Source organism: Tiliqua scincoides, chromosome 3 (genome assembly GCF_035046505.1).
Source record: "Tiliqua scincoides isolate rTilSci1 chromosome 3, rTilSci1.hap2, whole genome shotgun sequence".
Classification (NCBI taxonomy): Eukaryota; Metazoa; Chordata; class Lepidosauria; order Squamata; family Scincidae; genus Tiliqua; species Tiliqua scincoides.
Window position 1 is genome coordinate 8,534,334 of NC_089823.1, and position 24,719 is coordinate 8,559,052.

The 24,719-nt window shown below is 46.8% G+C and overlaps 3 pseudogenes; all 3 read left to right on the forward strand.

The window, feature by feature from the left end:
* The first annotated feature begins 19,230 nt into the window (after positions 1-19,230).
* Positions 19,231-19,352, forward strand: LOC136646644 (5S ribosomal RNA; annotated as a pseudogene).
* Positions 19,353-20,570: 1,218 nt separating this feature from the next.
* LOC136647174 (5S ribosomal RNA) lies at positions 20,571-20,687 on the forward strand (annotated as a pseudogene).
* Positions 20,688-22,524: 1,837 nt separating this feature from the next.
* On the forward strand, positions 22,525-22,641 carry LOC136646874 (5S ribosomal RNA; annotated as a pseudogene).
* The last annotated feature ends 2,078 nt before the right edge of the window (positions 22,642-24,719 follow it).

Below are 24,719 nucleotides of genomic sequence, written 5' to 3' on the forward strand. Positions count from 1 at the left end.
ACCCAGTGTGGCCCACACCCTCTGCACCCCCTTAGCAACACCATTGCATACACCGAGTACTTGCCACTACAGTAATATGCATTGAAATTTCAGTCTCTGCAGCTTTTATATTTTATCTGTATTCAGATCAATTCATTAGGCCCAACACGGCCAGCTCAGTATATTATCAGCATAAATTTACGTGCTCCAGGCTTGCTCAACAAATTCAGCCTATCAGCCCAATTTGCAAGGGTGGCTGTTTAACGGCGCCATGCAGTATTAGAGTGACAAATACCCATAATCACTGGAAAGCAAGCCATCTCTCTTCCAAAATTGAAGTATCTTACTATAAGAAGGCAAAGGAGGTACATCTGTCTAAACATGCATCTTCTAACCTTTCCTACTGCTGGAGAATTATTTGTTATTCATTTCCCCCTGCATATATTAGAAAAGGCACTGAGTGGCCAGATAAACGGTAGTAAATGGATGCTGGCTCTCTATGAATCTATTGGGGATCTCTGTCGCAAAGGTTGCAGGTCTCTCGGATTGTGAGAGCAGAAAAAGCAAAGCAAAGTCACAATGGAGAGATGTGAAAAGCGGTGTGCCCCAAGGATCTGTCCTGGGACCAGTGCTTTTCAACCTCTTCATAAATGACCTGGAGACAGGGTTGAGCAATGAGGTGGCTAAGTTTGCAGATGACACCAAACTTTTCCAAGTGGCAAAGACCAGAAGTGTTTGTGAGGAGCTCCAGAAGGATCTCTCCAAACTGGCAGAATGGGCAGCAAACTGGCAGATGCGCTTCAATGTCAGTAAGTGTAAAGTCATGCACATTGGGGCAAAAAATCAAAACTTCACATATAGGCTAATGGGTTCTGAGCTGTCTGCGACAGATCAGGAGAGAGATCTTGGGGTGGTGGTGGACAGGTCGATGAAAGTGTCGACCCAATGTGCGGCGGCAGTGAAGAAGGTCAATTCTATGCTTGGGATAATTAGAAAAGGTATTGAGAACAAAACGGCTAATATTATAATGCCATTGTACAAATTGATGGTAAGGCCAAATCTGGAGTACTGCGTCCAGTTCTAGTCGCTGCATCTCAAAAAGGACGTAGTGGAAATGGAAAAGGTGCAAAAGAGAGCGACTAAGATGATTACTGGGCTGGAGCACCTTCCTTATGAAGAAAGGCTACGGTGCTTGGACCTCTTCAACCTAGAAAAGAGACGCCTGAGGGGGGACATGATTGAGACATACAAAATTATGCAGGGGATGGACAGAGTGGATAGGGAGATGCTCTTTACACTCTCACATAACACCAGAACCAGGGGACAACCACTAAAATTGTGTTGGGCGGGTTAGGACAGACAAAAGAAAATATTTCTTTACTCAGCGTGTGGTTGGTCTATGGGACTCCTTGCCACAGGATGTGGTGACCGCATCTGGCCTGGATGCCTTTAAAAGGGGATTGGACAAGTTCCTGGAGGAAAAATCCATTACGGGTTACAAGCCATGATGCGTATGTGCAACCTCCTGATTTTAGAAATGGGCTACATCAGATGCAAGGGAGGGCACCAGGATGCAGGTCTCTTGTTATCTGGTGTGCTCCCTGGGGCATTTGGTGGGCTGCGGTGAGATACAAGAAGCTGGACTAGATGGGCCTTTGGCCTGATCCAGTGGGGCTGTTCTTATATTTTTATGCAAATAGAATTAAAAACATCCGAAAAGGAGAGAGTGTGGGCAGAGTGTGGGATTTGAATTGATGAATCCGAGGTTCAAGTCCCCACTCAGCCATGAAGCTCACTGGGGGACCTTGGATCAGTTACTCTTTCTTAGCCTAGTCTACCTCACAGGCTTGTTGTGAGGTCAAAATGGAAAGCGGGAGCCATAGATACTGCCCTGAAGGCTTTGGAGTGTGGTAGGTTCACAGGGCCCATGAAAGGGGGATGCAGGGGGTAAATTGTACCTAGGCCTAGGGTCAGAAAGGGAACCCAGGAGCCAAAGGAGGGGGGGCCAAAAAAATTTCTGGGATCTTACATTTTCTGATCTCACCAGGGCCCATGGGGGGGGGTGCAGGGGGATGCAAGCCCTGGGGTCAAAAAGGGGCTCAGGAGCCAAAGAAGAGGAGCGTATGCCTCCGTTTTGCTCTCACCACCCAGAATGGCACTGAAGGGGAGAGGGAGGGGCCACTGGCACAGCCTGTTCAGGTGCCTGCAAAACTTAGTGCTTTGCACGCCCTCTAGCTATGCCACTGCTTTGCACATACCACTTTTGAAATGAATTGAAGCTTGTACTTTGAGCTTTTCAAGGAATTGTATCCGTCTGCCATATCTGTTGTAAGCTGTCATTTACAAGTGACTGCCTTCGTCCTTGGCTGCCCCACAGAGGTGTGGCAGAGCACAGCACAACTGAAACATATGTCGGTACTTTTATGCGCCTGACAAATGTCTTTAGTAAGTAAAATGTGCCGGCCAGCACCTGAAATGGTTAACGTCGCTTCAATCTACAGTATTTACAGAATGATCCTTCTGCCCTGTTTTTCTTCCCTCCCAACTATTTTTATCAGCCGCCGAAGACCACAAGAGGCTTACACAAAACTACTGTTTTGAGGATCACATCGCAGAGAGCTGGGACATGTCATTGTTAAAGGTGACATTTTCAAGTCAGCGGCGAGATCTGTTTGCGAAGAAAACAGCAAGCCAATCCCCGTGGGGCAGCAAGGAGGGGAAAGAGGGCATGGAAAGGAAGTTATAAGGAAGAGGCTTTTATGGAAATAGATGAAAGGCTTGTTTGCTTTTGTTTCTTTATGCTTTTTTTTTTTTTTTGCCTGCATCAAAAAATGGTGTTTACTTTTTGCAAAAGATTCTCCCAGACGGGTTTGGAAAATAACTCAGCTGGTTTTGCATTTCAGAAGCATTTGAAATGAGAATATCGGGCAAAGGGGCAACCAAACAAATGTATTGCTTTTATGTAGTGTGTTGTGGCTTTACCTTTAAGAAAGATTGTAACAGCCCACTTCCTGTCCCCGCCTAAATCTCGCTGCTGATTTCCTGCTTCCTCATGGGATCAACCATATCTTGGTGCAATCAGTAGAGATGGTTGCTGAGTTTTTGTCATGCTCATGCGTGTCTGATTCCTGACACGAACAGGTGTCGTGGAAGTAGGATCCCATGTCTGTGTACCACCTGAACTCACAAAGAAGTAAACAAAGGACACCACACTGACTGTGCCCGCCTTAGGCATTCTTCCATCCAAAGTAACTATAGGAGATACCGCAGAATTCCACTGATGCTGAATCAAGCCCTATTCCATCAAAATAAGAGCAAAAGCAGAATGTCCTTGCTGGATTGTGCCAAAAGTCCATTTCTGGCCTAGTATTCAAATCCATTTCCAAAAGCACATGGCCTGATGCCTAGGATGCTCACACGCTGGATATGAAGAGTGACAGTTTTCGGCTGTTGTTGGACCCCAGCATCTGGGGACCAAACTGGATGTGATGTTTTGTTTGTTGGCAACCTTCAGTCTCGAAAGACTACCAAGGAGAAATGCATGGCACCCACCATAGCTTCAGAGGGATCAATTTAAGAATGGGAATGGGTCTGGTGCCAAAGGGCTAAATGCCACCTCTCCTTGAGACACAACTCTTATCCAGCTGCCCCCACTCCTGCCTCTCACCCCATGGCTGCTTGAAGAATTCCACTCACAGAGCTTCAACATCACATGTCACTTGGCTCTGGTACCGAGAAGGTGAATTCATCTTTCGGTCTCTTGTTTTTTCAAATCTGTCATAATCTTTTCTGAAGCAATTATGATTCTGTCCAACCTGGTTCTGAGAACATCCTAACTTCTGGCATTCGTTCTCTGTCCATAGATTCCCCCCCCCCAGGCCTTTTGGATAAATAAAGGTGTACTGTGATATAATTCTACCCCAAGGTGGGAATTCACGTGCAGTGGACAGGTGTCTATTTGGACAAGCAGGTCCAAAGTGAGAGATGAGCTGCCTTCGTTCTGTCCAGGCAAGTGACAATTTGCTGGGAATTAATTCATGGGGTGCTTTTTTTGGATGGCACAGTGCAATGCTATTTTTGACCAACCAAATAGATGCATCACTTCGAGTGCTTTGTCTCTTGTGCTTAATACCCGCCTGCACTTGATTCAGAGGGACGGGGTTGTCCAGCCATTTTTCATTTCATTTGCTTATCCAAAAAGAAGGGTTGGACTGCCAGGCTGCTCCCTAAGGAGAAGGGGACTTTTATTTTTTACTTTATCCTGGTCCCAGCATCCAAAAACTGTCAGCGACAGGACTTGCCCTTCTGAGGAAGCCGCACAAAACGGATCCACTCAGCATTTGCTTCTTTTTAATGGGCAAGCCAAGTCCTTGAGGGGACGAACAATAGGCTTCTCATGCCAGAGAACATCATGGCTGCTGCCAATGCCCAGCTGTGCCAAGAACGATGAACATTAGAACTCCAAGCAGCAACTTTTTAAGGCTCTCTTCCTTTTCTGTGGTGTCCAATTCATCCACTCCAATTTAAAAGGGCAGGAGGTCTGGCTCAGTTGGTAGAGATGCCGCCTTGTATGCCTGAAGATCTGAGGCTGCCAATTCGAAACAACCGGAAGTACCCGAGAACTGAGGACACGCTGATATCCTGATGAGCTGACCCTCGGTGGCAGAGAGGAGTTGCCGTCAAGTGGAGCGTGGGAGGTGAAGGGCCAGAGAGAGGCCAGACCGGGAAGGAATCCAGCTGGAAGGAAGAGTTCGATGAAAGACGAGAACTATTCAATTGTTAAAATCCCTACGGGGGTTTAGAACAGCCTGCCTATGTAAACTGCCTTGGATTAAAGTCTGAGGAGAAATCTGACGACCAAAGAAAGGCGGTATATAAATACCTGTATAAATAAATAAATAAATAAATAAATAAATAAATAAATAAATAAATAAAAACCATTTTGGAAAGAGGAAATGCTGAAGAGAATGCCATGCAAGAGAGAACAGCTGTCTGAGAGCAGAGCTAGACATTACCAAGGATACATGAATGGCTTCGAAATAGCAATGAAGGGCAGCACCCCAAGATCAGGGGTCCTTGCAGGTGCAAAACCAGCCCTGCTGTACCTTTTGTGTGAGGATCAGCACTTGTCAACAACAAAAAAACATTTGGCTGCTATATCATCTTATAGTCAATGGTTGCTGAGGTTTGCTCATGAAACAACTGACTGACTCCACCAGTGATCCTGGAGGGAGGACAAAGCAGTATGTTTCTTCAGCTGCCGGGATGCCCATGTATAGCGTCCCTCCCCCCCCCCCCGGCTTCCAAGAGTAAAGTGGAGGAGACGCCGCTGCTTTGCTTTCGAGGCCGCGACTGGCTCAGAAGCCAGTCTTACATGGGCGTTCTGGTGCCTGAAGACACTTACGGCTTTGCCCTCCCTCGAGAAACACCAGTGGCTGACTTTCAAGCCTCCCTGCAATATGAGAGAGCCTTTCAAAAAGCTTGGTTGGTCAGTGGGGAGAGGAACATTCCTGACATCCCATCAGCAGTAGTATAAGAACATAAGAAGAGCCATGCTGGATCAGGCCATAGGCCCATCTAGTCCAGCTTCCTGTATCTCACAGCGGCCCACCAAATGCCTCAGGGAGCACACAAGACAATAAGAGACCTGCATCCTGGTGCCCTCCTGCATCTGGCATTCAGAGGTAGCCTACTTCCAAAATCAGGAGGTTGCACATACCCATCATGGTTTCTAACCTGTGATGGACTTTTCTTCCAGAAATCTGTCCAATCCCTTTTTAGGCATGATGCTATCACCACATCCTGTGGCAAGGAGTTCCACAGACTAACTACACGCTGGGTAAAGAAATATTTTCTTTTGCCTGTCCTAACTCTCCCAACATTTAATTTTACTGGATGTCCCCTGGTTCTGGTACTGTGTGAGAGGGAAAATAACATCTCTCTATCCACTCTATCTATCCCCTGCATAATTTTCTATGTCTCAATTATGTCCCCCCCTCAGGTGCCTCTTTTCTAGACTGAAGACTTTTTTTCCTAGAAATAGCCAGGGGGGAGCAAAATGTTTATACCGCAGGTGCTGCAATATGCCATATAAGTGGCCCCTCCATTTACTCTGCCATGACAGTGGTACCTCCTGTGCCATCAGAGCCATTCCAGATAGCAACACACCGGAGATGCCATTTGGTTCAGAAAGTGCCTGCATGTTGCTGTCGCTGCCCAGAATGGCGAGCGGGAGGGGCCACTTACATGGCATATTGTGGCACCTGCAGTACTTATCGTTTTGCCCCCCCCCAGCTACGCTATAGCCCATCAGCCAACTATGATCCTCCCTTCCTAGGCCCCCTTCAGGGGGGCAGAGCTACATGTCTACTAGTCAGCAAGATAAACCATATAGAAGGTGTACCAGGTCCCCAACTTAGGGAGGGGACCCAAAAATAGTCCAAACGGAGTGATTGGCTCCCCACTTTATCCTTTCAACGGAGAAAAGGTAGTTCTTGCTGCCACCACCCCAAGCTAGCGAGCCCACTTAGAAGGACACCAGCTTGGGCAAACCCCCATCCCAGCTTAAGCCATTTCTGCCCAACATTGCATATAAGCAACAGGGACCAAATGTGTACACTTGTGGGCCAGGCAATGAGTGACTGTGTCTGCCCCAAGATCTCTCAAGAAGCTTCATGGCTGAGCAGGGATTTGACCCTGGATCTTCTGGGTCTAAATCCAACTCCAGAACCACTGCACCATCCTGGCTCTCGGCGGCATGGCAACCCACCCCTTCTTGAGTGAATGGAGAACAGGCAAGTGACACAATAAAAAGGTAAGATGTTTATTAAGAGGTTATAAGATATCAGAGCTATAGAGCTAGGGTTCCCAACCTGTGGTCCACAGTGTACCCCCAGGTGGTCCGCGACGTCTCTGGTGAAAAAAGAAAAAAATGCCCTTCCAGGCAGAAAAAAAGCCTGTGCAGCGCCAGCAGCCAATCAGAGCAACTCAGGGCAGCTCAGAGTCAATCAGAGCATAGCCTTTCTCGTCTCCTGCCTCCTCCCTCCACCTCCCTTCCCTCCTTGTCTGTGAGTGCCCAGACAAGCAAAAAAGTGACGCGCAGGCACCTTGTAAGGTGCACGCACATTTGTGCAGCCTCCTGGCTCAGCTGGCTGCAGAGGAGAGGTGTCCTGCCGCCCGCTGCCTCCAGTCTGCTGCCTCCATTCCCTGACCCTGTGCCTTCAGGTGAGCCCTGGCAACCTGGTTTCTCAGGAGTCAGATCAGGACTCCAGCCAGCCTGGGAAGTCCCTTTTGCTGGTGGGTGGGTGGGGCCAGAGGAGGGGGGCCAGAGGAGGAGGAGAGGGGCCAGAGGGGGGACAGAGGGGGGGAGGAGGAGATGGGCCTGAGAAGGGGGAGGAATGGGAGTAATGAGGAGGAGAAGGAGCAGGCTCCCAAAGGCATTGCTGGCTGGCTGGCTGGCTGGCTGGCTGGAGGGGTTTCCCTGGGAGTGGGTTTCTCTGGATGTGATTTCCCTGGGAGTCCGGACTCCAGCTGGCCAGGGAACACAGAGGAAGGGAGTTGGAGGCAGTGTGGCAGCAGGAGAAGGGAGAAACAATATGCTCAACCCCCAGCCCTGGTACCCCCTCCCCAGTTGGCAGGATTGGGCCCTCTGGATGTGCTCTTCTAACGCCCAGGGGTGGAGCAAGGGATCCAGGCAACCAGGTTTTGGCACCCCTTTTGGAGACAGAAACAGGCAGCACCTCTGGTGCCTTACTGCAAGCTGCCCACCTGGGGAGAAGCAATCCCAGAAGTTGCAGAACAGGCACCACTATAGCCAAGTACAGCAGGTGCAACCCCTGACTTTTCCTCCTCAGAGAGCAGCAGCAGCTTTGTCCATGAGGAGCCCTCCCTCACCCCACACTTGGCCAGTTCGCCTATCTCCTCAGATTGCAATCCTATGCATGCTTACCTTGGAGTAAGCCCCATTGACTATAATGGGACTTACTTCTGAGTAGACATGTCTAGAATGGGGCTGTTAGTCACACTGTGGCTGTGATGGACTTCTCCAGGAATTTCTCCAATCCCCCTTTAAAAGCATCTAGTCTAGATACCATCTTCACATCTTGGGGCAAGGAGTTCCACAGACTAACAGCAGAGTAAGCAGCTGTTGTTTTGCAGCTGCAGCCTACCTATAGGCTTGCTCACACTCTCTTAGCTCCAACCAAAGTAGTCCACAGCCAGAGCATGACAGCAATTAGAAAAAAAAATAGCAAAAATTAGCAAAAAGAGAGGTTTTTTCCCTCCCCTAAAGACCTTGCAGTGCACACCAAAAGGACTTTTCTTCCTGAGACATGCAGCAGCCGTTCTGAGATGTCACTCTGAGCTGGTGCTTCTCCTTCAGGACCGACCTGCCTAAATTGTGTTGAACACTTTCCTAAGGACTCTGGACTCACAAGTGGGGGGCAGCAGGGCCAGGGCTGTGTAACAAAAGGAACTGTGGAAGGATGCGTGTGCTTTTTGTTGACTCATTTAACTACCTTGAATGTCTTGTCTGTAATCCACTTGTGCTTACCCTCTCCCTTTTTGAGGTGTTTTTCCACACTTAAAAGAGGCAAAGGCTGTGTGTAATGTGGTCTGGTGTGGGGGAAAAGAGACTGGATTGAATTGGGTGGGTGTGAAAACCTCTGAGTTAATTATTTTGTGTTCCATGTATTCCATGTAAACCCAAGACTTTCACAGCTAGTGAAGCAAATGCAAGCACAACCATCACATTAATTATTAAATAATCTTCTTTTGTATTACAAATTTAATTGTATTTTTTGTATACGAGGGTGGGGGGGGGTTGCATGTGGTCCCCACTGTCTCCAAATTTTGCCTTAGTGGTCCCTGAGCTCCTAAAGGTTGGGAACCACTGCTATAGAGGGAAACTACAAGGATAGAAAACAAGGCACTGCTCATTCCAACAAAAGGAGAAAAGTAGGCAAAAGTGGTTAGGGTATTAAAAGTAAAACCTGTCCTTGCTTGCCTGAGCACTTACTTTTTCTACCCTACAGCTGCTCTGTGGCCTTTGACCTCCCTGATGTGACACCATCAAGATGCTATTCCCATCTCTTGACGCCTGTCTTAATTTTTCTGCACTTAATGATTCCAGCCTGAAATTATTTGCCTATCTATATCTGGCAGCCTCTCATGGTCTCATCTTTTACTTTTCACCTTTATTAATATAGACATAGGGACTGAATATAGAAAGTCTTCTTAACACTTAAATATGGAGATGACCTTCTTGTGTTTTCAATGAAAGATGAGGTGTCCTGCTTCACTAAATCCCTTTCCTCTCAAGTGGCAAATGGGAACATCTGACTTAATGATCCCCTCTTCCTTGGTGAGACAAAAGGTAAGAATTATTTCTTTTAAAAAAGTTTGCCTTTCAGTGTTTTCCATTGTTAAAGAACTTTTGTTAATGTCCTCATTGTTCCAACTGTTCTAAGACCTAATTCTCACTGTGCTGGTAACTCTATGCCTGGATTGTACCGCTTCACACCACAGGTACACATGAGTGAATGCTCCCCCATACAAAGCAGCAGTGGTGTCAGTAGGGCAATGCGGGGGGGGGGCTGCAGGTTGCAACGGGTGACGCCCAAAGGGGGAGAGTGACGCCACTACTAGCCAAAAATTTTTAAAACCTTGGTATTTTTGAATAATACCATCATGTTATATATCAATCAATGCGTAATTTCGTGTGGAATGCAATGAAACAAGCCATGTTGAAATACCTCTATTTGATCAAATGTTGTAGCCAAAAAACCAGCAGGGGTGGAGCAATGGTGCAGCACCACGCTCACCCCCCAGGCACTGCCCTGCCCACTGCAAGGGAGGAGTTCCACCATGGTGGTGACATGCTGGCCTCCCTCAGGGATGACGCAAACCCTAGCCATGTTGAAAACCAGATGTCTGTGAGCAGGGTTCTAGTATGGTCTTCTCCCCAACATGCTAGCTTTCTAGGTGCAGGGAATTTTTTCAATGGGGGCACATACAAATGTGCAAGTCCTCTTGTGTAGTCTGAAGTTTGCTGGAGTCTCCTTAAAGTGTTTGTGAAATAGAATTCGCAGTGCATGCTGGATCTGGGACACCTGTGACAGGTGAATGGAGAAAAAAAACATGTGCACCAACTGATCTTGGTGTGTTGATTGCCTTTTCATTTCTAAGTTTATCCTATGCACATAAGAAAAGCCCTGCTGGATCAGACTCAAAGCCCATTCTGTTTCAAAAAGTGGGTCTTCAGCTGCCTCTGGGAAACCACGAGCAGGAGGGATGGGCTTATTTATCTCTGGCCATTGCTCCCTTGTAATGGCTACTTGGATGCAGACTGTTATATCGCAGACTTGTTATATATGCAGACCTGGATATCACCCAGAGCCTTCATTCCTAATAGCCGCCAATAGACTTTTCCACCATGACTTTATCCATTCCCTTTTTAAAGCAAACCAGGCTAGTGATCATCACCATATTTTGTGTCAGCAACTTCCACAGACTAATGAGGTCCTTGGTGAAGAAATGCTTCCTATAGCCCAGTGTTTCTCAAACTGTAGGTTGGGACCCACTAGTTGGGTCGCATTCATTTCAATATGTATTTTATTTTTAATATGTTTGACTTGATGCTACAATGGCATGTGACTGCATTTGAGGAAATGTTAGAGACCTGTACTTTTAACAGGCTACTGTGTCTATGCTTTTTAAACAATGATAGTCAATGGGGCTTACTCCCAGGTAAGTGTGGATAAGATTGCAGCCTTTAGGATGTTTGGGGAATATTTTAAACAGATCAGCAACTGCTTGGGAGGGTTAGGAGAGTTCTTCTTTATTTTAAATTTTAAAATTTATATTTATTGTAAACTTTTAATTTCATTAACTGGTTTGATTTTGTTGAATGAGGGGGTGCTAAAAATGTTTATGATGTCACTTTCAGCCATGACATAACTTCCAGGTAAATTACATCACTTCTTATAGGTCCCAACAGATTGTCATTCTAAAAAGTGGGTCCCAAGTAAGTGCTAACAAGTATGAGAACCACTGCTTTAGCCCATCCTAAATCTGTTGCCAGTCACTTGCATTGGATGATCCCTGGTTCTAATATTGTGAGCCAGAGGGAAAAGTGTCCATCCCTCTACTCTCTCCACACCATTCATAACTTGATGTCGTCGTCCCCCCGAACTGCCTTTTCTCCAAGCTGAAAGAGGAACATTCTCTCTTCACTGAGTGTGCGGGCAATCAGCCTGTATGCTAGAGGGAGCCTAACTCATGTTAACAAGAAGAAAGAACTATCCTGCCTCCTGTCAATGTCTTCTCCCTATAGCATGCAGGCTGCTTGCCTGCGCAATCTATGAAGCAAGAATGTTCCTTGTTAAGAAAGAAATCTCCATGCTTCCAACACTTCTAAACAAAAACAAAGGTGGTGTAATGGGGAGGCACTGGGACTACTATTTGCATAGGGTTCCCTGTAGCTGCACATGCCCGATCTTGTCTGATCTCGGAAGCTAAGCAGGGTCAGGCCTGGTTAGTACTTGGATGGGAGACTGCCTAGGAATACCAGGTGCTGTAGGCTTATACCGTAGTCTTTCGAGACTGAAGGTTGCCAACCAACCAGTGGGGCAGAATGGAACCCTGGCAGATATTGGAAGGGCACCTGTATTTGTGATTTCTGCATGGTTGTAGCACTGTGTCTGCACAGAGGGGCCATTGCATAGTGGCAAAACATGTTCTCCATGCTTCAGAGATAATGTTTTGCAGCTCCACACAGAAGCTGTTCATAACCTTTGTGTTTCAAGCTCACGTATCTACCCAAATGACCTTCCACTGCTTTCTGCCCATGTCCTAACACAGCCATGCAACAACCCTTTGAAGGGCTTATTGTTAGAGTTTCTTGGAACGCGTGGCTTGATGAAGAGTTCAGTCTGATTGGAAACAAGATGAGACTCGGCAGTGTAACAAACAGGCAGTGGAAAGCTGAAGGCAGTGATGAAAAGATAGTTTGGTTCCAGCTCATTGCCTGCAAATCATCCCGTTTCACGACCTTATGAATAAATGAAGTAGGGAAATCTGCTCTCCTACAGTAGCCTGGCAAGAAAAGCTGATCGCTGAAGGAGCAACCAGGCAGACACCCAGGACAGATTGCAGGTATGGTCAGGCAGCCATGGTAGAAGTACCTGGAAGCAGAGAAAGTGGGACAGAGAGAGGAGGTCAAACTGCTGACATACCATAATTCCTTTTGTTGAAGGCCACAACGAAGAGGGTTAGGGAACTGATCAGGATACTGATGGGGAGCAGACAAACACTGCAGAGAAACACCCTCGCCCAGGGGTTCCCAAACCTTTTAGCACCAGGACCCACTTTTTAAAATGACACTCTATTGGGATCCACCTAGCTTTGCCTACCTTAGGTGACCCATGCAGGTGAAAAAAGTTTCACCTTCCTAGCTGCTCAAGCCTCTGTTTTTCTCCTTCTTACTATGGTGGGGGGACCGCCTTCTGGAGCGTTTGCTGATCACCACGTTCATCGGATCAGGACCCTTTTGGTGGCCTTGCATTCCGCTTCACCTGACCTTTGATAGGAGCTGAGGCATATTTGCCTTCCCACAAGTAAACAGGCATGTGTGGCTCGGTTTCACTTTCCATAGCACTCATTACATTTTATTATAATCTTGGGGAGGGGGTTGACCCTTTTAGAGGGCTTGTTGGGGCCTACATTCATCAGATTGGGACCGTTCTGGTGGCCTTGTGTTCCTCTCAGCCTGCCCTTCAAAGTGGACTGAGGCATGTTCATATATTCGCAGGTAAATATGCATGTGCAGCTTAGTTTCACTTTCCATAGGGTTTGATACATTTTCCTAATCGGCTACCAGCTTGTCAGTTGCACGACCCACCAACAATCAGGTTGTTACCCGCAGGTGGGTCCCAATCCACAGTTTGGGAAACACTGCCCTAGCAGTTTGCCTCGGCACCAGATCAGCCAGGGTTTCAAACTGCATGGAGAGATCCTACTTGCATTCAGTTCTGCCCCTTTCAAACACATACCAAATGTACAACCACCAGGGGAGCAGAACACAGCATTGTTAGGGGTGGCCGACCCCATGAGATGGGGTGAAACAGCTGCTTCAGCTGGCAGGAGCAGTGAAGTGGCAGTGGGTGTTCTACATCCTGTACCTGCACGCTGCCCCTACCTGCTGCCACCCCTGGCCTAAACCCTGCCCAGCCACACCACCCAGAGCATGGCCTATCCTCCTCTCATGCACTCTCCCTGGATGAATGGGTGAGGTGGCTGACTTCATCCCCCTCTAGCGCTGATGCCAAAGGTCACAGCATCCAAAAGCTGGAGGAGGAGGCAGCCGCCACCACAATCCTGTTCCAGATTGTTCTTTTCCTAGGAAAGAAATCCTGATAAGGGCTGCCACCTCTTCTCCTCCTCCCCGTCTGCTGCTTCTAAATTGGCTGGCCTGGAAGTGCGCTCAGCGACTACCTGTGCATTGCCATTGCTGTCCCAAAAGATGGTGAGTGGGATGCGCTGCTTACCTATTGCGCTCCCCCCCTTTGACTACACTACTAGCTAGAACTGGGGAGCAGGGGATATAGTCTGGCATTAGATGCAGAGGGTGTTCCACACACAAGATATGAAGAAGGTTAAACCACTGTAAAGTTTCAATGATCCTACAGTGGTAAGTTTGGGTATATCATTACCTGCCACCAATCAAAGGGTGGTTTTAAGAGATTTGAGAAATCATTATATCTATGGAGATCAAAGCCACCCTTCACCCCATCTCTAAAGATGACATCTTGGAAAAATGACCCCCTTTTAAAATGTATGTTGTTTCAAAAGAAAGAACTGTGGAAAAGGCCAGTCAGGAGGTGGAGGGACATAACTGAGAGGTATAAATTTATGCATGGGATGAATAGAGTGGATAGAGGGATGGTCTTTTTCCTCCTGCACAACACCGGAACCAGGGGACATCCACTAAAATTGGGTGGCAGCAGAGTTAGAACAGACAAAAGAAAATATTTCTTTACCCAGCATGTGATTAGTCTGTGGAACTCCTTGCCACAGGATGTGGTGATAGCATCTGGCCTAGATGCCTGTAAAAGGGGATTGGACAGATTTCTGGAGGAGAAGTCCCTCACAGGGTTAGAAGCCATGACGGGTGTGTGCAACTTCCTGGTTTTAGAAGTGGGCTACGTCAGAATGCCAGATGCAAGGGAGGGCACCAGGATGCAGGTCTCTTGTGTCTTGTGTGCTCCCATCTACTGGACCACTGAGATACAGGAAGCTTGACTAGATAGGCTTTTGGCCTGACCCAGCAGGGCTCTTCTTATGTTCTTATGGTCTGTAGACAGCCATACTACTAAAAAATTCTTTGTGAAGGTGATGTGCTAGCAATTGGGAATAATCAACTTGTTCTTTGGATTCCATGTAGGAAGTCTGTGAAGTTGACACAATTGTAGCTTTTTGCATTCTGTGCCCAAGGACAGGAAAAACATGTTGAGTATTGTATTGTGTTTGTAAATTGAAATCCTTAAAAAAAAAAAAAGATCCAGTTCCTACCTCAATCTTAAGAACTAGACAGCATTCCTACATAGCAATTCTCTCTCTCTCTCTCTCTCTCTCTCTCTCACACACACACACACACACACACACACGTTTGTTTTTCTGCCTTTTATCAAATTCTATTGTAGCTACAACCTAATTAAGATACCAATCTCCTCATCTATTAAGCTTTGAACATTACAGCGAGAAATTTAAATGGAAGTTATAAAAGGTTCTTATCTCTGCATCCACTTGCAGAGGGGAAAGCTTTTAATATATTTTTTTTAACTCACCTTAAATATGCTATAATAAAAGATGAATAACGGAAATGCAATTCCCCTATAAATGACTCACAGAGCAGAGATCTTTCAAAGATAAAATAATGGCCTCCATCCAGATATAGCTGTGGGATTTGTGGCCTTAAATTTGCCCCTGTATTGCAAGATGAATGGGAATGTGCCTTCCCCATTCAAACTAATACATTGCAGGTGGAATTCATATTGGATGTCCCACACTCAGAGGTGCATTGCAACTTGGATACAAACCCATAATCACATCCATCTCTGATCTACGTTTCCCAGGGTGGAAGGGTATCCCTCCAGTCCAGTAAGGGTATCTGCTCACAGATCGCTCTTGCTAGGTTATGGCAAATGTCTCCATGCCATCAGTACATGTTCAGAATTTTGTCTGGCTTCCCTGGAAGGCAAAGAGAGTCCCTCTCTTTTTGCCAGAGAGGAACTAGGGAAGGTCTCAGGTCATCTCTGTTGAGCCTCAACAGCTTGTAGACAAAGCAGGGTCCTGATAGCTCAATGCACAAACACAGGCCAGGTGTAGCAGAAGTGTCAGTGACAGGGTAGCAGAGGTGTCAAACATAAGGCCCGGGGGATGCAGCCCACGGAAGCTTTTTATCCAGCCCTCAGGCTCTCAGCTGAGCAATGTTACAGCAATGTTACAGCTGAAAGGGCAGCCCACATGAAAATTGGGCTCTCCCATATCTTACAATATGAACAAGATTTGCATATTTTCTCTTCTATCTCTTCTCTTCTATCATTTGCTGCTAGATGGGACTCGTTAGCCTGGGAAGGCAGCTCATCTAAGAGAAGGATAACTCTGATCCCAAACCTCCACTGCCTTGTGGCTACATCCAGTTATGGAAAAGGCTTCAGGAGTCAACCTCGAGGCAAAATCCAGAGCCGGAGTCCCTGAGACAGTTCATGGCTGAACACAGTCATGTTCTGGCAACTCCTATGATGCCACTGGAACCAACCGTATTGGCTTCTGCCTTTCCATTGGACCATTTCAGCGATGTGGAGAGGGGGGATTTGCTGCATGGGTAACAAGCTATCCTCCATATCTACTTTACCCAGGCTTTGCGCATTGGAGACAACACTAACCACCATTCAGAGCGCGATACCAAAGTCTTCCGAGACTGAAGGATGCCAACAATTTGCAGCTAATGAGTTCCTAAGTAAGAAAAAGTGCTTTTTTTTGTTATGATCTGTATAATGACATCACTTCCTGCCTAATGGCATCACTTTCAGCTCTCAGCAGGCATCATGAATGCTATTCAGCTCAGGGACTGGGAGGAGGAGGAAGAGGAGGGGAGGGAAGTCAGCAGATAGAAGTGGCCACCCTCTTCCAGCTTCCTGCCTGAGGCAATTGGCTCAGTTGGACTCATGGATGAGCCAGTTCTTCAGCAATCTGGCTGTCGGTGTTTCCGAGGTTTCTGTTTTTTCCACATGAGAAAGTAATGTCTCTGGTAAAGTTCTTCCTTCTGAGATGTCCAAGTTCAATTTAAGACAGATGCAGGAGACTTTCCCAAGAAGCAGTGCTTCCGAACCTGCATTTTAATAAGGCTGAGAACAGAGCACGGTTTGGGTGTTTTTGCAATATATATTTAGAGAGAGAGAGAGAGAGAGAGAGAGAGAGAGAGAGAGAGAGAGAGAGAGAGAGAGAGAGATTGTCACAAAGATCATTAAGATTACTTGAACAATTGCGACAAAACACCGATAAGGCCAGCAATATATATGGTAATCGGGCTGGAGTTCTCACTCGTTCATTGTGATGCAACTTGCAGCTTGATCTCTGGAACATTCTGCTGGAAAATCACTTGCTGTGGATAAGTTCAATGTGCTGCTGATGCTGGAGGAATCAAGTGGATAAGAAGAGTTTAATCTTGGCTGGTTTCTGAAGGGCCTGAGGAGCGGGATAGTTCTCACCTCTCTAATGGCCAGTCTAATGGCCATTGTCAGGTGATGCTTCCAGTGAAGACTAGCTAGAAACAAATGACCTGTCCAACCATTAAGCAAAAGAAGGTGGTTGACTGAGGCACAAGCTTGATGTTGTGGTAAACATGCAGCTGTCATAGCCATGCATTCCCCCCCCCCCACAGCATGTAGAACCATTTACTGTGATGTTCTCCATTTCCCTGCCTTCCCTTAACACCCCAGCCAATGATACGTAGAGCAGCATTTCTCAAACTGTGGGTTTCTGGGGGGTCCCACAAAGCCTCCAAGAAAACACGGGTGATGGAAAGATCAGATAATTGATTGCCTCAAGCCCTGAGGCTATTCAAAAATCAGATAGCTGCTAACTGCCCGGTAAAGAGCTCAGCTCCTGCAGTTTGCAAGGAACTGAGTTCCTGCAGTTTGCAAGCTTGTGTAAATATAGGGAGATTAATGTTTCTCGACAGAGCAGGGGTGCCAAACATACAGCCTGCAGGCCAGATATGGCCCATGGAACCTCTTCAGGCAGCCCGCATATTCAGGAGGAGCTCTGAAGCCCTCAGCCAGGTGCCACAAATAGAATGTGACCCCTGGGCTGAAGTGAGTTTGACACCCCTGTAATAGAGTGTCATTTAATAAAGTGGGTCCCATTGCTAAAGTGTTTGGGAACCGCTGATGTAGAGTGAGTCAGATCTTGTATCTTCTGATCCGGGCCCATACAATCTTTCTGGGTCCACTGCCTCTGGGTTTTGGGTCCACTGCCTCTGAGCTATGATTCAAAACAAACAAAAAACCCTTATCATGCTCCTTGTACCCTCCTTGTGAACCAATGGCTTCCATGGACAGGAATGACCTGCTTCTCACTCAGGTGCGCAGGAAACAGATCAGTGCAGCGTGCTTTGGTGGCAGCAGGCTTGGGGTCACCTCGAATCCACCGCCCCCTAGGAGCCCTTGAATCTGCCACTGTTGCAACCCATGTGAAGTGACCTCATGGATGGGCCGGGTCATGACACTTCCAGCCAGTGCACAATATTATGGTCTTTCCAAGTTCCACCAGGAGATGCCAGGGGCTGAATCAAGGACCTCCCACATACAAAATAAGTGCCTCGCCCCCTGAGCCGTGGGCACACCCCTGTGCATTGTCCAGCAATCTTTTCCTCTCATCTACTCAACGGGAAGATGCAAGCCCTCTTCTAGAAGGGATAAACCAAAATGCTTTCCAATGGCATGGAAAGCTCCAGTCCCTTCACCTGCCAATTATTTACCCTAGAAATCAATTTCTTACCTGGTGTGATTATCGTATGCTAATTATTTTGACAATCTCCTCGAACGCTGCTTGGAGGATTTGCTATTATTCAAAAGCAGATGGGCACTTGGCTTTAGTGCTTTACATTTTCCGACGTAAATATTTCCACTATTTCTTGGGGGACTTTGTCTTTTGTCTTTTTTCCTTCGAAGAAGCAAAATTTCCATTCCATTTAGAATCACAGTTGTTGAATTGTTTGGCAGCTAAATTATAGGATGAAGAGAAACATCTGCTTCCAAACAAACTTGGCAGTGGGGAATATAATGTGCAAGGTACTTGTGGTAAGTTCTAGGGAAGACCTTTTTAATGCATGCCAGATTTGCCAAGTCTAGTGAGAAATATTGAACATGGGGCATGGCCACAGACTATGCACTGGTCTTTCAGCAACAGATCCCAGCAGTCAGTTAGTGGTGAGCCCCTCATTACATAGTTCAATTACTCCACTAGCACTTTGGATGTGCAAAAACTTGTGCAGCTGCACCAAAAATGGGTGTGCTGTATTCAGCAGGGGCAAGGGGTAAATCAAGAAGCTTTATCGGGTAAAGGGGATTTAAATCCCCTTGCCCCTGCGTAAGCTTCATGCTCTGCAATGGGTCTTCTCAGACCTGTGCTAGCAATTTTGTGAGCACAAGTCCTAGCAGATAAGTGGTGTCAGGGAGGCTACTGCTGGAGGGGATAGGATCCAGCACATGTCTTCGCTTCCAAATCCATCGCCTTTCGTAGCCTCCCTCCCCGCCCAGTTTCACGAATAAATTGTAACACATTAGCAATGGTGACAGCTGTAGAATCAACTGGATCCCCGGGAGTGGATTTCTCACTACAGACTCCCCTGATTTAGACCGCAATCCTAACCACACTTTCCTGATTGTAAGCCCCTTTGAACAAAATAGGACTTACTTCTGAGTTGACCTGGTTAGGATTGTGCCCTTAGTTGATTACATGTGCATGTGCTGGTGTTCATGAAAGTCATACCTTTAACCATTGTATAGAAGAGGGAACTGGGGCAGGTTCAGCTCAACATGGAATGGTTTAAAGAGCTGCACCTGCCCAAATTCCCTCTTCTATACAATGGTTAAAGGCATGGGCGCTCTGTCCTCCATTGGATCTGGTCACCTTGGGCAGGGAAGGTTGGGAGTCAGACCCACTCATCCTCCATGCATTCAAGATGCTGTTTGCAAGATGTCTGTTACCCTGCACATGCCTGATCTCGTCTGATCTCGGAAGCTAAGCAGGGTCAGGCCTGGTTAGTACTTGGATGGGAGACCGCCTGGGAATACTGGGTGCTGTAGGCTTAGACCACAGTCTTTCGAGACGGAAGGTTGCCAACCATTAGACTTCCATAAAATCCACAACCCACAACAATGGCTCAGACATACATGGGGACGGATCTAGCACCTCACACGGGGTGTCAGGAGTGTTGCTGCATTTCTTCTTGTGCAATCCTGATAGTCAAAACAGCATGTGCGGGTCATGCTGGGAACTCCCGGCATGCGCCACACTTTGTTTTTCTTTAAAGGGACAGCAAATAGCGAGTTAAGTGGTTGCTTTCAAACTTCCTTACATCACTCCTTCATTGCAGATTCCCTTTGAGTTAAGGAGCAAGGTGAGTGATCACCACTGTCTGCATAATTTTTTTCCGCAGGTGCAGGCATCGGCCATCAGCCTCCCTGCCCATTCACCTTACACCTTCCTTGAACCGTCCCTTTCAGTTTAACAGAGGGCAGTGAGCAGGAAGCGGTGACGCCAATCAATCAATGTGGCTTGGTCTGCGGTGGGTGAGGGGAAGAAAGAGACAGATCAGAGTGGATCACCTGGATCACTCCTCCATCACCTGCCACTGATGTGAGCCACAGCATTCACTTCATGGCTGGACCAACCCTGGACAGACACATGCAGACCCCTGTGCAAATGAGACCTTGAGCACGTGATGACCATCTTTCCTTATGCACCTTTTGCTGTTCATGCTCAGAAGGCACCAACATGCTTCTCCCATTTCAACATTCCATGGCCAAGAAATGAGGAGCAGCCTTTCAGTTTGGCAAGTTGGTGCTTTTCAAGAGGAAGAAAGCTGGCAGCTGCCATGCGCCTAGCAGGGCACTGCTTCTTCCCCATGTCCTGGCTGCCAAGATGAGCATGGCAACCACCACTGTGAAACAGATAACAGCAGGGAAAGGCAGCAGCAAAAGAAGCAGGCCAATGTCACTCTATTTTTTTTGGCCTTCCAACTCCCAAGAAATCAGTGGTGAAGCAAGAGGGGGTGCAAAGCACTAAGTTTCGCAGGGAGCTTCACCGCAACATGCAAGCAGCCCCTCCTCCTCCCTCTCCCCTTCGGAGCCAGGCAGAGGTCTCTGTTTTATTCCTTCTGCCTGGAATGGCTCCAAAAGATAGGAGGAGGTGCCCAAACACACTGCAATGAGCTTCCCTGCAAAGCTTAGTGCTTTGCATCCCCTCTAGCTATGCCAGTGCAAGAAATAGACCACAAAATTTGACCCTTCTGCCCAGTCTTCATAGACAGCAACTGTTACCCTGCACATGCCTGATCTCGTCTGATCTCGGAAGCTAAGCAGGGTCAGGCCTGGTTAGTACTTGGATGGGAGACTGCCTGGGAATACCGGGTGCTGTAGGCTTATACCATAGTCCTTCGAGACTGAAGGTTGCCAACCTGCCCAGTCTTCATAAGAACAGCCCCACTGGATCAGGCCATAGGTCCATCTAGTCCAGCTTCCTGTATCTCACAGCGGCCCACCAAATGCCCCAGGGAGCACACCCGATAACAAGAAACCTCATTCTGGTGCCCTCCCTTGCATCTGGCATTCTGACTTAGCCCATTTCTAAAATCAGGAGGTTGCACATACACATCATGGCTTGTAACCCATAATGGATTTTTCCTCCAGAAACTTGTCCAATCCCCTTTTAAAGGCATCCAGGCCAGAAGACATCACCACATCCTGTGACAAGGAGTTCCACAGACCAACCACATGCTGCATAAAGAAATATTTTCTTTTGTCTGTTCTAACTCTCCCAACACTCAATTTTAGTGGATGTCCCCTGGTTCTGGTGCTTTGTGAGAGTGTAAAGAGCATCTCTATCTATCCCCTGCACAATTTTGTATGTCTCAGTCATGTCCCCCCTCAGGCGTCTCTTTTCTAGACTGCAGAGGCCCAAACGCCGTAGCCTTTCCTCATAAGCAAGGTGCGCCAGCCCAGTAATCATCTTAGTCGCTCTCCTTTGCACCTTTCCCATTTCCACTATGTCTTCGTTTGACGATTGTCTTCTTGCAAGTTTCTCATTTTGTATTTTTATGCTGTCTGTTTTTTGCAGCCACCCTGTGAATTTTGTACTTCACCTGGAAAGTTGGGACAGAAATCCACAAATTAATGCACGCAGCCATTGCTGAGGCTCAGATTGGGTCAGGCGACCATCTGCGGAATGACTTGTAATCCAGCACCACCCCTCAAGACAACCAGAGCAGATTCCCCATTTGGCCCACCCAGCTGCTGCAAACAATGAATGCAAACAGCGGTGTTAGTTTAAGCAGCATTTGGATGGGATTTTCAATATGTCCCAACCTGCGTCATCTTTCACTCATTGTCTCTCCCCTTCATTATCCCCGTTTCTCATGCATGTTCAGCTGTTCTTTCATCTTCGGTTCCTGTTTCGGCAGATGAGTTTTGTCTCCTCTCCTTTCACCACAACTGGCTCTTCTGTGTCGGCTTTTATTTACACTTGAGATTTGGCTCCTTCTTAAGAGTTGGCTGTAAGCAATGGTGATGGTCACAAGATAAATTCTCTTTATAATTTCAAGTTCCAAGCAGCAGATGTCCCTGGAAAATCTCGCTGTGTGACTGTATTTCAGCTAGTACTGTCCAGAGCGACAGGATGTCTTCTTTTTCCAGGACATGTCCTCTTTTTTAGCCAAAGTCCTCCTTTTTCCTGTGAGCAAGCCCCTGCAGGCAGCACAGAGCCTTCTTGTAGTTAATAAATTAGATGTAATATAATTTTAAATGTAATGAGTAATATAATGTTTAAATTAACCACCTGAAATCAATACACAAGTGTTTTTAGCTTTTATTTTGTCATGTCCTACATTTTTCTTGGATGGACTACATTTTGGGGTGCCTTGTCCTATTTTGCAGTTATGACATCTGGTCACCCTGGTTCCATCTGAGTTGGAATTCACTCATTCAGAGTCCAAACCTATGCCTGTCTACTCAGAAGTCCCATTATAGTCAATGGAACTTACTCCCAGGAAAGTGTGGATAGGATTGCAGCCTCATTCTGCTCTTCAGATTAAAAGAAAAGCAATCGAAATTTTCCTCCTTGTGGTTTTGTTTGTGGTTGTGAACGATGAGACAGCTTGCATTGTTCAAGCTGCATACATACTTGACCTTTTGCACATAGGTTTAACTCACAGCTGCACTGCATCATGGTTTGGTTGTCTTAAGGCTGCACAAATAGTTTGATGTTCACAACTGTTACCCTGCACATGCCCGATCTCGTCTGATCTCGGAAGCTAAGCAGGGTCAGGCCTGGTTAGTACTTGGATGGGAGACTGCCTGGGAATACCGGGTGCTGTAGGCTTAAACCATAGTCTTTCGAGACTGAAGGTTGCTAACCACATACTGTATTTCACTCTAGTTTACAGCTGACACCCTAGAAAATCGGTGATCTCTTACGCCCACAGAGCCTGCATTTCCCTGGGATTCTGCACCATGTGCCGTAGCTCCGTGGTTAAACAAAGTATTGAACAATACAGCAATAATGAAACGGACAAATTTAGTTCAGAGCTGAGAAGGAAGGCGCAACCATGATCGATTTTGAGATCAACAGTCAAGCTTCATTAGCTTTTTGAATCACAGATTTGCACAGATGGAAGACTCAGATTGCATTCGCTTGTAAACAAGTGTACAGCTGAGGTGTTATGTATTAGTAGAATTGCAAATGTGCATTTTTGGATATCTATCTTTCTAGCTCCAAAATTTAAAAGCACACATACACGCTCAAACACAGCAGAAATTAGAAAGTGTAGAAGGTAGAACTGTAGCCAATGAGGCTTTTCTTAATTCTTGGACTTCTGGCCTGAGCTCTGGCACCAGCCAAACTTGGCATTTCCTACATAACTGCTAGTCAAGCTCAATGCTTGAATAGAACTGACTTGAAATCCCACTGCAATTTATTGTTCACTGTTTCCTTCCACTTCTCTCAAAAATGAGTGTGTGAGTCAAACAGGTGTTTCTTCAGAGACTGGTATAAATCCATGGCTCAGATTGCATTGCAATATCTCCGGGCCCAAGGGAAGGATCACATTGTCACAAGCTTTGTATCCTTCTTTGTAGTCTCATTTTCATCCCCATGAAACGGATGCAAAGGCTGTCCCCTTGAAATGCAGATTTGTGGTATGAACAGACTGTGGATTGCACTCAGGTGGTTTGAATAGGCTCTCAGACAACCAGTGATCTATGGGGATGAAGGAATGACTGAGGGGTTGCATGAAGCCTTCCCACTTCTTTCTTCAAGACTGCTCCAAGTCGCCTTTAATTACAGTGTCTGATTTTTTAAAAGACAAACAAAATGACACACACACACAATGAATCAAGGTTTTAATCTGAGCAGCCGAACTGTAAAGTAAGACATGCCCTCAAACAACTCCACCTGTTCCTTCTTGCTGCCCCTTATGCACAGAACTACCTCCCATAACCCATGTCTAATGCTACTTCTCTTGCTTCCTTCAAATCCCTTCTTCAAAACCCCTGTTTCTATGAAGACTTTGGCCATAAGAACATAAGAACATAAGAACAGCCCCACTGGATCAGGCCATAGGCCCATCTAGTCCAGCTTCCTGTATCTCACAGTGGCCCACCAAATGCCTCAGGGACCACACAAGACAAGAGACCTGCATCCTGGTGCCCTCCCTTGCATATGGCATTCTGAGGTAGCCTACTTCTAAAATCAAGAGGTTGCACATGCCCAACAGTATAACCTGTGATGGACGTTCCCTCCAGAAATTTATCCAGTCCCCTTTGAAAGGCATCTAGGCTAGATGCCATCATTACTTCCTGTGGCAAGGGGTTCCACAGACTAATCACATACTGGATAAAGAAATATTTTGTCTGTCCTAACTCTCCCAATACTCAATTTTAGTGGACGTCCCTTGGTTCTGGTGTTATGTGAGAGGGAAAAGAGCGTCTCTCTATCCCAGTGATTTTCAACCTTTTTCATCTCAGCACACTGACAAGGCACTAAAATGGTCAAGGCACACCACCAGGTTTTTGACAATTGACAAGGCACACCATGCTGCCAGTGGTGGCTCACATCTCCCATTGGCCCTATTAATAAATTACCTTCCCCCAAATTCCTGTGGCCCACCTGTGGACCACTCACAGCACACTAGTGTGCCATGGCACAGTGGTCGAAAATGGCTGCTCTATCCACTCTGTCCATCCCTTGCATGATTTTGTAAGTCTGTCATGTCCCCCCTCAAGCACCTTTTTTCTAGACTGTATTGGCAACCTTCAGTCTCGAAAGACTCTGGTATCGCGCTCTGAAAGGTGGTTCTGGCACAGCGTCTAGTGTGGCTGAAAAGGCCGATTCGGGAGTGACAATCCCTTCCACACTGGGAGCAAGTGTAGTGTGTTCCTGGTCTGTCTCCCTGGCTACGG